Consider the following 14,007-nt stretch of genomic DNA (forward strand, 5'->3'; position numbering starts at 1 on the left):
GCGCTCCTCGTAAGGTGAACCAGCTCACCTACAAGGAAGCGGTGGAAATTTTGCAAAGCTTCTATGATCCCCAGCCGAACGAAATTGCAGAGAGCTTCAGATTTTTCACTCGTGTCCAAAATGAAGACGAATCTGCCCAGCAGTTTATCGTCGAGCTCCGTCGACTTGCCGACAAGTGCAACTTTGGCGACATGTTGGACCGAATGCTGCGGGACAAGATTGTATGCGGAATCCGAAGCACAGAGCTACAGAAAGCACTACTTTGTCGTTCAAGATTGACCTTGAAGGAAGCCGAGAGCATGGTGCTCGCATCAGAGGCGGCGGGTCAAGGCATCAGGCTTATGAAGAACGTCGACGTGAAGACTGAACCAGAACTACATAGGTTTGCTGACAGGCGGCCAATACGATGCACAAGCAAGCAAGAAACCAAAGTGTGCGGAAGGTGTGGAAACAAAACCCACTCGGATCAAGCTTGCCGTACAAAAATGCCAAGTGCTTCAAGGCGGTAAAAAGGGGCATATATCCGTAGCGTGCAGGGCAAGTGCCAGGAGACAGAGCACTTTTGCGTTAACCGGAAGCCCCGAAGGAAACGAGGCGTGTACTGCTCAGCTGTTCACAATCAGTGAAAGTCAAGCGTCGGTGCCGGACAACGAAATCATCTGTCCTGTACGACGTAAGTTTCGCTGCGGAGGCGTTGACCTAATTATGGAAATTGACACCGGGTCGCCGGTATGCGTAATACCCTGGGACGTGTACAACAGGCACCGCGAACAGTGGCCCAAAATGAAGAAGACAGACTTGAAGTTGTCCTGCTACCTGGGACCGCTGCCTATCGCTGGTAAGCTCACGCTGCCAATTTCCTACGAGGGCAAGACACTGACTGCCTCCATGACCGTAGTTCGTCATTCAGGGCCTTGTTTATGTGGTCGCGACCTTATTCGAGCCCTGAACAACCTGGGTGCTCCTGTTCTAAGCCTGAGCAGTGCCAGCAGACGAGATGACAAAGAGCTGGAAGCAATTTTGTCTGAGTATGAAGACGTCTTTGAGCAAGAACTGGGCCTGTTCAAGGTTCCGCCTGTTCACCTCTACGTGAAAGGAGAAGCAGTTCCAAAATTTTTCAAGGCGAGACCTCTGTCGTATGCATTGCGAGACAAGGTTACGGATGAGCTGGAAAGGCTAGTGAAGTCTGGCGTGCTTTCTCCTGTCGCTCACTCTGAATGGGCTACGCCAATTGTGCCGGTGCTGAAGAAAGACGGATCTGTCAGGATCTGCGGCGACTACAAGGTCACCGTAAATGCAGCATGCGTCACTGAACACTATCCGCTTCCAGTCATCGATGACATTTTTGCAGCACTGCACAAGGGAGACGCCTATAGCACCTTAGACTTACGGGACGCCTACAACCAGATTCCATTGGATGACGAGTCAAAGAAGTTGACCACCATCAGTACCCACAAAGGCTTGTTTTGCTTCAACCGCTTACCTTTTGGGGTGTCGTCCGCACCGGCTATCTTTCAGCGCACTATGGAAAATTTGCTTGGTGGTCTAAGTGGCGTACAAGCATATTTAGACGACGTCCTGGTGGCAGAAGGGAAAGCAGACAGCGGAAGCAATCTCAAAGCTGTGCTCCAGCGCTTCCGTGAATGTGGCGTAAAAATACGGAAGGATAAATGTTCCTTCAGAAAGACGGAAGTATCGTATCTGGGACACAAAATCACAAGTGACGGACTTCATCCACTGGAGAAGAACATGGAAGCTGTGATGAAAGCACCAAGTCCAAGGAACGTGAGTGAACTACGTTCTTACATTGGTCTGCTCACTTATTACAGCAAGTTTCTCCCGTGCATGGCAACAACGCTTGCTCCATTATACGACCTTCTGAAGAAGGATTGCCGGTGGAAGTGGACTTCAAGTCAGCAACAGGCATTTGAACAATCTAAGGAAGCCCTCCGACATGCCAAAATGCTCATGCACTTTGACCCAACCCAGCCGTTGCGGCTCGAGTGTGACGCCTCTCCGCATGGCATAGGAGCTGTTCTTTCCCATCGTGTTGACGGCGTCGACAAGCCGGTAGGATTCCGTTCGCGAACACTGACCCAGGCGGAACGGAATTATTCGCAGCTCGAGCGCGAGGCCTTGGCATTGGTTTTCGGCGTAACCAAGTTCCGTGATTACCTGCTGGGGCGGCCTTTCATTCTGGTAACCGATCATAAGCCGCTGGTTGGCTTGTTCCGCGAAGACCGCCCTACACCTGTCATGGCAGCTGCTCGCATTCAGCGCTGGTCTTTGCTTTTGGGAGCCTACCAATACCGGATAGAATACAAGCCCGGAGGAGACAACCAAAACGCCGACGCCCTCAGCAGACTTCCTCTCACGACCCCTGACGATGTCGCCGAAGAAATACCTGATTACGTGCACTCATTGCGGCATTCGCCGATTGGCAGAAGCCGATAAAGTATTGCGAACAGTCAAGTCGTGTATACTAAAGGGTTGGCCGCAAGGAAAACACGTGGAACCATGCTTGAAAGCGTACGTGGCAAGAAAACTTGAGTTGACGGTTGCGCATGACCTCATCTTCTGGGGCCATAGAATAGTCATTCCTGAGGCTGCGCGCGAGAGGACGCTTCAAATGCTGCACGAGACGCATCAGGGAGCATCGGCTATGAAAGCGGTCGCGCGAACCAATGTGTGGTGGCCGGGACTAGACCAAGAAATCGAACACTTGAGTAAGAATTGCCATATATGCGTGCAAGCAAGGCCGTTGCCTCCAGCGAAGACACCGATGAACTGGCCGCCAACTCAAGAAAACTGGTCCCGCGTTCACCTCGATTTTGCTGGTACAGTGAACGGTACCATGATATTAGTGGCAGTGGACTCGCATTCCAAATGGATTGAGGCAGTGCCTATGCAACATGCCACAGCTGAATCTACCGTCACGTCCTTGCGTGAGATGTTCAGTCGCTTTGGCATTCCTAGGACGATTGTTACGGACAACGGAACGCAGTTTACATCGGAGACGTTCGCTAAGTTCTTGTCCGGAAACAACGTGAAACACCTTCGAACTGCACCATACCACCCACAGTCGAACGGGCTCGCAGAAAGGGCCGTACGTACAATCAAAGACGGCCTCAAGAAGCTTCCGCATGGTAGCCTGTCTACAAGACTGACCAGGCTTCTCTTCAACTATCGAAGAACACCGCAAGACGACAAGTCACCTTCGCAGAGGCTTCTGAACTACCAGATTCGATCTCGTTTAGACATGTGTCTTCCTCCGCCGTTGTCTTTTCCTTTATTTTCGCAGGAAGACACGCCATGCAGATTTGGTCCAGGCGACGCAGTTTGGGCCCGGAACTTCGGAGATGGGGAGAGGTGGCTACCTGGCACAATCAAACAACTGAACGGCGCCCGTATGATGACCATCGAGACATCAGCCGGGCTACTTGAGCGCCACATGAACCAGGTTCGTCTGAGGGACAGCTCCGCGGCTGCAACAAGCGAAACAGTTGCCGGGTCATCACCTCAAACTCAAGTCAAGCCTAATGAAGCCTCATACACCGAAGAATCAGCTGCGCCTGCGCTACGGCGTTCGACGCGAGCTAAGAAACCAGTGCAGCGGTATCCACCATAAGAAGGAAGGGCTGCTGCAAAGTAGATTGCGCTTTACGTGCGCGCGCATGGCTGCTTACTGTATAAAGATAGCGTTTGTTTATGCGTGCACCGAGTCGCAGCTGATTGTACATACATGATATGATTTCATGGTGGCTATAAAAACGATAGCCGCCTCTAATAAAGGGTTCTTGTTCTGGCAGCCTTCGTCTGGCGTACTTCTTGGATGCTATGCGCTCCGACCACGATGTAGCACTTCCTTACTGAGGAAAGGAACGTTTCGTTGTTTGGACCCTAGACTTTCGACGGCGCGCGTTGGTGCGGCCGCGGCCGTACTCTCTTCCCTCGTTTCTGCTTGCTGTTTTCGTGATTTGCATACACTGCGATGACGTTGGGCGTTATTACAGAATCGAGTGAGTATGCGTGATTGTGGGAGCTATGCGCGGTAATTCTAGCATATGACATGTCTGATCTCGACGTCAAAAAACTTGGTTCCTGACCATGCCTGTTTGCATTTGTTGTTTTGTTGTTAGCCTTTATTATGTCTGTGTGAACCACTTATTGTGTAGGTTTTGCAAACCTTTACTGCAATTTCATTTTCTCATCATAGTATCACGTTCTTATTTTCAGATACCGTTTTTCACGGTGCTCACGCTGAACAGGAGCGACAACCTAGCAAGCCACAAGTCTGATGTCTTCAGCCGTCACCACTTCTTGATTTATTCTTAATCATAAGAATAAATATGGAAACATGATGCCAATTTCTGCTGTTTATTTAGCACCATATGACACTGTGCACATCACAGTCACACATTTTAGTTGGCTATACTCATACAAGCATGTAAATGAGGAATACCTTAACTTCTTAATTGGAAATCACTGACCATCTTTTTGCGCGTTCTATATAACTTTGCTAGAAAATATGTGTTGTTTTCACGAGTTTTATTAAAATAATGCTAAAATTGAACTATTCTTTTTTTGCAGTCGCTGGGCAGAACGGGAAGTATTATTGCACTTGCTTAAAATGAATACTCCACTATCTTCAACAGTAGTCGCGCAAAAGTAGAGCAAGGGTCAAAGGAGTAGCTTAAAATACTTGTGGAGTCGCTTGACGCTTCGGTGTGGCTCACTTGACCCCTAGGAGTGTTACCGGCAAGAGTCGTCTGACTCCCTATAAGTGGTAACGTGATCCTTCGGATGAGAGTCTTTCCACTCTTCTTAGAGGGTCAGGGGACTCTCCTAGAGCGAGCCGACCCTGACCCACCAAGAGAGTCACCGTCACTATTTAAAGAGAGTCCTATACGTGGCAAGTCAGAGCTCTCCGAAAAGAGTCACGCATACTCTTTTTTTTCTTAGAGTGCATGCTGGCTGAAGCGCCATGCGTTGCAGCTCCCATAGACACTATGGGGCTGATGCCGCCACGACGCCATTTTTTGCCCCGCGTCTCGTGCCTCTCAACGCAGCTGCCGTAGAGGGGTGAGACGCCGGTAAGAAGCCGTGGGCTAAAATATGGCAGCCGCGCCGCAGTAGACGCCGCAGATGTCCTCACCCTGGACAAAACGCGCATCAAGGCACCCTAGACACTATAGGGAACCCAAGCTCAAGTTTGCGGCGCGACGACAGCGCCGCGCCAGCCGCGCTGCGGCTCTGTCGGAAAACACTGAACCGTCGCGCGGCCGACTCAGCCCCTTTCACGGTAGCGGTAGCGCACGTGCGCTCGCGTTCTTCTCTCGGTGCGGGTAACTGTGGGGCCGTCAGCTCGGCACGTTGAACCGAGAGGCTTGCTGTGCGAAGCTGCGCATTTCCACGATGGCAGAAGCGACCCCGCGGAAGCGCAAGCGTGGTCCGAAGTATTGCGGTTTAGTGGCCAGCCACAACAGTGCAGACAAGGCACACGATTCACGTGTTAAACTGTATCGGCTCCCGGGCGTGTCGCACGAGAAATAAAGGCGGCAAGCGTGGATAGCTGACAGCGCTGTCTCGCCTTCTATTTTGGCTGTCTGAGTTCATCGCTTTCGTTCGTTCCGACTACCTGAATCGGTAAGTAACGGGGCGCATGCACGCAGCGACTACAGTAATGATTACTCGCTGTCTTCTCGCATTGTTAAAGTCCAGTTACGGTTGTAGGTGAAGCAACTTTGTGTTTTGATTCCCCGTGCTCGTGAGACCTACCCGTCGTTGTTGAACGTTCACATTCGCGTTATACCGTTAGCGTTGCGCGGTTGGTTGAATTCAACTGAACTCCGCACATTGTCAGAAGTTCGGCGCCTGCATTTCACGCGTCGGGAAGGCTGCTTTATCACGCCGGAACGGACGTCTGTGCATTTTCAGCAAGCTTTGACATCGTTCTGCAGGTTTGCTTTGTTTTTGTCACTTTATTGGGGTGATATATATTTAAGCCGCTAAATATAACTGGCACTTCATACATGCTTTGCAATTGCAACCTTGAATTAACCACCTTCTGACTTTGTGCGATTTTCTAGCCGCGTTCACGCAACAGGTTTTATACGCCTGTCGAGTCGGTATCATAAAAAGAGACTGCAAGCATGACGCGAGAGCCGAAAAAACGAGGCGAGAAGTTCATCTTGCTTCACAGTGGTTGAAGCTCAGCTAGCTGCCTCGCGTCTTAATCGGCGGGTGATTCTCCAGCGACACGGAGGACTTGACTCTAACCTTCTCAGGAAGCAGTGCCATGGCCGTATAATATTTTTTTCGCACGCCGCAAACGTTTGTTCACGAAAGTACACGGCAGCTACTGTAAGCATGCCATATCAAAACAATCATATGATTCGTAGTCCACGCCGCAGAACATCGATAGCGTGTACGGCTTCATTTCGGAGTGCATGTGGACCATTATTCATCTTTAACGTGACAGAATGAGACTTACCTCGAGGTATACGTCCTACACGGTGTAATCGCGACTTGGGAAATGCATTTCGCTTTGAGTCGGGCGTGGTTGTCGTCGATCGTCTGCTCTTCACCGTTAACGTGATTGACGAGCTTTCCTCATTTTATCAAGTTCGCTTTGCGGAAGTGCCAGTCAAGCTTGAAGATCCTTTTGAAGCCGCACTCCACGCGGTACATTGTGAGACGCAGCAAGTGCACCGCGAGAGCTCTGCACGTGCACGGAAGCGAGCGGCAACGCGGTGGCGAGAAGGGAAAGCGCTCGCTGATCACGCCCCAGTTTCTCTTTTTCTGCCAGAGATGGCGCTGCCTGTCAAGAGCAGCAGCGCCGCTAAGCGTTGCTTGGGAAGCCTATAGCGCCAGAGTTCCCTCTAGTAAGTATTGTAGGAAATTCTATGCTTTGAACCACGCGCGCCGTTCCCCGTGGCTACGCCAAAGAGGTTCTTTTTTCCATGAATCAAACAGAAACGAACAAGCAGCATTTTATTACTAGCCAGGTGACGTTGAGTTTACTCGCGTCTATTGTGGACCGAATAAAGTTGTTTCACTCACTTCTCTCGATGCACGGAAGGTTCTTTTTTTATTGCAGCTAGTTTGATTAATAGTGATTTAATTGTAGTCGGACGCTCTCACGACATTGGGATCATTTTCAAAATGTCCCACTCGTGGCGCACGTCGTGTGATGCATTTAGCTTAATTTCTCGGTAAGTAGGGCACAGCTGTTGATCATATTGCCGTTTTAAAAGTTGTCATACATTGAGCTTTCACTCTGACACAAATTGTTATTTGCCTTTAGTGTCCCTTTAAAATGCTAAACGAACCTTCCAAAGATTTGCTAGTTTATTTGGCAATGTCTTATTAATCCTTCTCATAATGAACAGCGCAAAAAACGAGACACAAAGAAGAGACTGCACAGCACGAGCGCTGACTGACAACTAAATGCTTTATTCAAGCACAAAGAAAAGAAAAAGAAAAGAAAGAAACAGAAATGCGCGCGAACCCTAAGCACACGACAAGAGTTGTCAGTCAGCGCTCGTGTTGTGCAGTCTCTTCTTTGTGTCTCGTTTTTTTTTTTTTTTTTTTTTGCGCTGTTCATTATGAACCCCAACCAACTAGCCCAACTCTCCCTTTTGCTGCAGTTAATTCTTCTCAAACTCTTTTTCTTAACTGCTTTCTATTTCTTACTTTCATTACAGTTTTTCCGTGTTTTAGGGGCGAAGCTCCTTAAGGCGGCACCCGTTCGTCCCTCGTAGTCGTCGTGGTCGTAGTAGTGAGTAACAAGTCTTACGCTTTGACCTCCAAAGTGGTGCCGGTGGGAGATTTCTCCTGTGCGTTGTTGAACAATAAAAAATTCGCAGCGTGCGCGTTAACTAAAAGCCGAATTCTTCTGTCTCTCATTCCCCATTAGCAGCCATTGGCATGTTCCAGTAGGAAACGTTAGTAGAAGTAGAAGTGTAAGTGTTAGCTAAAAGCCGACTTCTTCTGTCTCTCATTGCCATTAGCAGCCATTGTTTACCTCCAAGGTAGTGCCTGGTGAGATTTCTCCTGTGCGTGATTAAACAATAAAAATTTTGTTCAAAACGCCGTTGATTGATGAAATAAACCAACGAAAGACGCCAGATGTTTTGTAAAAGCAGAGCGAAAGAACGCCAGATGTTTTTCTTAAAGTGTAGTAGTAGTAGTTCTATGTAGCCACCTCGCCCGATCGTCAACGGGCGAGGTGGACCGGCAACGGCGCGAGGACCCTGCCGTACGAGAGTTAAATCACACTAAAAGACATACTTTGCGGGCGATACACTCTAGTGAGCTTTCAACTTTTCGTCTTAGTGTACATGATAAAGAAATTATTTCTACGAAAAACGCAAGGCACACCTTGAGCAATATGTTTGGTTTTGGGACGCTAAATGGAACCATGAGGCGATGCGAAGCCGGAGCACTTGCACGATCGCGTTCCGTTGGCTTTCGTTGGGCATGCTACCGACCTCGCGTCGTGGAACGCGCGACCTGTCTTCCCTCTAGCCTTGCCTTTAATTCGCACAGGGCGAGCGGGGAATGCGGTCGCTCTTGGCGCTCTTTCGCTCGGGAGCGGACTTCTTTCTTGCATTTCACCGATCACAAGTGATAATGAAGGGACCACGTAAACCAACAGTACAATAAAAGTTTGATGTTTAATATATACACGATGTTTCACACTCTTTATATTATGTACTGGGCGCATTTCACGGAAGAGTTTCACGGTTTACAGATGATTCCCTCCGTAGCTTCGCCCCACTCATCATCATTCACCCCGTGGATATGCTGTGATTTTTTTTTCCTGTGCTCGTCGTCCACCGTTCCTTTCCGTTTTAAAGACGATAGTCTTTCTTGGGGAACTTAAACGCAGAAATTTTGGTCTGTCTTTCTGTCTCTCTGTTTGTCGGCACGTCCCTCGATTCAGCCACTCGGCCAAAGTTGAACCACTTGCCCAAGGGCCAGCCGTCTTGAACTGGTAAGGCTGTTCATACTTGTGAACGTTGTCGATCAAAAAGTAAATATCATGCATATCTGAGGTGCAACATCACTAGGTAAATATTAGGTGGCGTGTTCCTTTAATAGAAAATGCATACATACGTAATTTTAAGGACCCTAGTTTCTTAAGCTGCGCTGAAAATGCATAAGAATGGAAGCTTGAGCGAGTTGGTATGCGTTCATCTTTGTTGAAAATGCGACTGCGCTGAAATTTGCCTTCCTCCGTGCCCTTCGCACGAGCTCATTGTTGTGTTTCGGTTTCGGTTCTGTATTGCACTGTACGAATGCCATGGGTTGGTGTTGAAAAACTTTAGTTTTGAGAAGGCCAAGAAGGTGAAAAAAAATATTTAAAAAATGAAAAAGCAGCGTTGTGGGCGGCCTTCAGGCTGCCGGTTGTGGGCGCCGCTCTGGCGTTCCTGTTTTACTCAGGCGACGTGTAAATAAAAGAGTGTGTGGAGAGTACTCGTTGAGTGCGGACGTTTCTCTGCTTCAGCGCTTCGCGCCAAACCGCGTTTTCGGGCTGGCTGGCGTCCCCGCCGGTGGCGTTGGTCACCGCCGGTCTTCGCCTGCTGCTGCGCCGGGACTGCCAGCACGCAACACAGCACTCATGTTTCCCGACGTATTGCCAGATGGCGTCCATATCTCACACAGCGCCTCTTCTATCGTCTTTACACGACATTTGCAGCGAAGCACGCAGATACGCGGCCAATTTTTTTTGTGCTCTTCTTCGCTGTGCACATGATCATGGCGAAGTACATTGATATGCGGTAAAATATGTTGAGGCTCCGCGATACCGGAAGCCACTACGGATATCAGCGCGGCGCAGCATGTGTTCCCAACATTTGAAAGCAACAGCGTAAGGGCGCGTTCACACTGAGACATTCGGCGGCGAGAGCGCGCGGAATCCGCTTCGGCGGCAGCGAGATCCGCCGGAAAATCCCTTTCCGCGTCGATCGGTCCTGGACCGATTTTTGCGGCAGCTGCCGCCGGATTCCCTCGCCGCGAACCAATTTGAACGCGAGTCGAACATTCGAAAAATGGCGGCGCGCTTGTGATATCGCAGTCGTCGAAGCCCGCAGCAACAGCGAAGTCTTTCGTAATCATCCTGTAGCTATCGACAACTGCCAAGTGTTTTTGCAATACATCATCGCGATCTCGCAAAACGGGTCGCATTATCTCGGCTCGACCAAGCTTCTCGCGTCTTGCAAAGCAGGGCGAACCAACCACGACTGCTTGCGTCGTTTCTTGTTCAGCGAATGCATGTTTCACCTCGTCAGACATCGCCAGAAAGTTCCTTTCCAGCAGGCCCAGCAGTTCCACGACCCTGCTCCTGTTTATGCGCTCCGCCATAACCAAACGCGTACACAATGCAGAGCGCGTCGATGCCAGCGTTCCTTCGCGTGAAGGGACGATGACAACTAGGCGCCCTAGTTTCGGCGGTGCGGTTGCTAAGCGGTGTGAACAATGTGGAATTTCGGCGGCGCGCGAATTCCGGTCGCTGTGGCCGGCGGATTCCCCAGTGTGAATGAGCCATTAAAGAGCTCGTTCCGCGGAAATTCGGGTCTCGGTGGCGGCGTCTTTCGTTATGAGCGAAAAAGCAGCGTTGCCCGTGAGCGAAAAATCGAGGTAGATGCAAATAAAGATATGAGCCGGATGGCGTCCGCACTTTGGCTTTCCTTGCGACACAGTTTAGGCCTCCACCAAGAAGCGAAGGCAGGCTAGCGATTGGGAAGGCGATACGAACACGGCCCGATCACGTTATCGCGTTCTACTCTTTTTGCCGCTGCCTCCGAGAGAGACGGGCGCACGGTGTGGCCGCGCCACATCTTGGAGGCATTGCGATGGTGCGCCACGGTTTTCTCGCCGTTTCCGAGAGATGGCGCGACCACGCCGCGCGGATGGTAAATACGGCTTTATCCACCGCCAAATTAAGCATTAACCCGGGCCCAAGCAACGAAATAAGAAGGGCTCAGGCTCATCGTATGCTTAGCCCGAGAAGGCTGGCCGCAATAATGAAAGATGAGAGCCTGCATATGTGTATTAACTGTGGCCTGGCACCGGCAGGACAAGACCATCTATTATGGGAGTGCCCCAACAACCCGCCCCCCGAGAAGCTCCTGCAGCCACCTCCCTCATCAGAAGCCTGGGAGATGTCCTTAAGGAGCACAAACTGGCACATACAGACCAGGCTGGCGGACTGGTCCGCTAGTGTTGCGACCCCCTGGGTCCCAATCTAGCCCCCCGTCCAGCCTGGCTGCCGGGGACCATTCCCACTCCCATTTATTATCAATAAAGTTTATTCCTCCTCCTCCTCCTTAAGGCTGTTTCACATGCCGCGATTGCAGCGAAGAAGATCGCTCGGTTCGCTCTATTCGCAACCGCCGCTAATGGCGGTTTCGTTTCACATGGACTGCGAATGGTCTGCGATTTTCGCTTTGCGACTGGCGCGGTGCGCAAAGTTGCTTGCTGCCGTTGTTTGTGGCGGAGACTACATAATTTTCGAATGTAATGTAACAATCTGTGAGTTATGATATTCTTGACTTTTCACCACCGGTAGCGAGGAGCACGCGTGTCTTGCCATTTAAAAACACTTTCCAATCTAAATTCACTTGAGAATACGCAACAACGGCCGTAACCAAAGCAAACTCGCTGGCGCGATTTCGACGGCTCGGCCGGGTCGGCGCAATTTCGACGGGTCTCGACAGAAAAATCGCTCCGCCGCTGCGAACAGAGCGAAAAATTTCCAACATGTTGGTCGCCCTCCGCTGACCGCTGCGGCGAGAGCGATCGGCCGTTTTTTTCGCTGCGAGCGAATTCGCAGCCTGAAAATCGCTCTATTTTGGGTCATGTGAAACGGCCTTTACAAACACGTAGTGGGTTTAACGCTAGTTACCCATAACAAAGGGCACACGTATATTTGTGCGCGCAATGTGCATTCTCTTACACACACCTAGACGATTCATTGATAATTCGAAAAAGAAATGTCACGCGCGTAGACCTTCCCTCACGCCACCAGGCTTTTGACACGCTTGGGATGGATTCCGTGCATTCACAATGACTTTGACTGCAATGACTGAAAGTGGCAGTGCAGTGTGTGTGCGTGTGTGCAGTGAGTGAGCCCAACGCGTACGAACGCACAGAGAACCGAGGCGCAAGCTTGCCCCAACAGTGCTTCAGCGCACAATACTCGCTCGTACTTTGCACACACAAAGCACTGTTGTCATAAAAGTGATGTTGCAGAAGGCGGAAACCTTTTCCTTCACTATAGTTACGTCGTATGTGTGCGTGCGTGCGGATATCGCTATCGCGTTCAACTTCTAAAGGGTCCCCCAATTTCGGTTTGCTTTTCCCGCTCTCACAGCTGAGTGCCTTTTAACGAAGACTTAACGGTAGAACGCTGTTGGGCTTCGCCTCTTTTTCAGCGCATAATCAGAACATTCGACGAGGTGTTGGTGAGAGTCCACTATGCCGGAGCTAGCTACACCTCTAAATTGTAAACTTTTCGTATCTCGGATTTCGCATGTATTGCTATCATGAGTTGTAAGCTCCCCAGAACCACTCGCTCAAAAAAAAAAAAAAGACACGGTAATACGTATGAGAACTTGCTAAATACGGGCCTTGCCTAAAGTATAGGTTTACACGAGAATTTAATCTTTGAAGGTGCAAATTGAAGTAGCCTCACTTGCCGCCTCCGGCACTACGCTCAAGGGGCATCGGCTATGCGCACTGCAGCAAAGCCGTGGTCGCTAAGTGACGAAGTCTAGACGTCTAGATTGTTCCGACAACAGCGTCACCGCTTTTCTTCCTGTCATCCCGACCACAGCAATACTGCACTGCGCCAGAAAGGCACCGACGGCACGCGAGTGGTCTTTTGTCCGCGCAGCGCGTGTTAATCTCGCCGTATTGTGGTGGAGCATCTGGCTCTGCGGATCGGGCGTGCCCGGAAACGAGGGCAAGTGAATTCATGGCTGGAGGGTAAAGGGGATGGGATACCCGGGAGCCACACTACACTGCCGATCACAAAGGCGCTGTTTTCTAGGTCTCACTCGCGAACGCCGCTTGGACGATCGCGCGAATAACATTTAGGTCGACAGCGACTCGTAGAGGTGTCTGCGTGGATCAGCTATAGCGATCCCAGATCCGGCGGTCACTGTTCGATGGAGGCTGGTGACGGACACCTGCGTTCCCATATCCTAAAGAGCACAATATCGGAACTTCTGCGGTCGCCATTACATGCGGGATAGTCACGTGTCCTGACCAACTTTTTCCGTCGCACCAGGACACAAAAATAAAGCAGCGAGCAACAGCGACGCTTGTGACGTTATGTAAAGGAGCAGCACGGATCGAAGGTCGGCATATCAGGCTGAACAAGAGCGAACCTTCACATCCCCAGCAAGCACTAAAGCTATTCAGTATATATTTTCTTCTAGTGTCAGCGCAAAAAGTTCATCCACTTCTATACATAACAGAACGCCACTTCTTTGTCTCTTCCAAGCTTAATGAATAGTTACAGCTCTCAAAAAAAGCAAGAGCGCGTAAAAAGGGCGTCTTTTTGTCCCACAACTATAATCGTCATTTGTCTAGCTCGCGTTTCCTTTCTTGAAAGCTCGGCGTTTGCCACTTTCCTATCTCGCATGCCATGTCACGCTGGTAGCACGTATGCCGTTCGTGCAAGTAAAGGCACGCGAGATAGGTTACGATTATTGTTGTGAGAAAAAATACACCCTTCTTACCGCTATTTTTTTTTTAGAGTTCCTTATACCTTAGGTAATCGAGAAAGTGTTTCCGAGGCATCTTAAGAAACGGGACGCGTTGCCGGAACTAAGCTAAAGGCCATTTTGCGAATGCGTTAAAGTTTCACCCTCTTGGGCTGTCAACTTTGGCGTTTTTATATGTACGAGACGAATCGAATCAACAGCTACCGTAAACTCACGCGCGTGACAACCGTTGTACGAATGCCTTTGGTGTTTCGCGATCTTGTCGATTTGG

This window comes from Rhipicephalus sanguineus, chromosome 5 (genome assembly GCF_013339695.2).
Source record: "Rhipicephalus sanguineus isolate Rsan-2018 chromosome 5, BIME_Rsan_1.4, whole genome shotgun sequence".
Taxonomy (NCBI): Eukaryota; Metazoa; Arthropoda; class Arachnida; order Ixodida; family Ixodidae; genus Rhipicephalus; species Rhipicephalus sanguineus.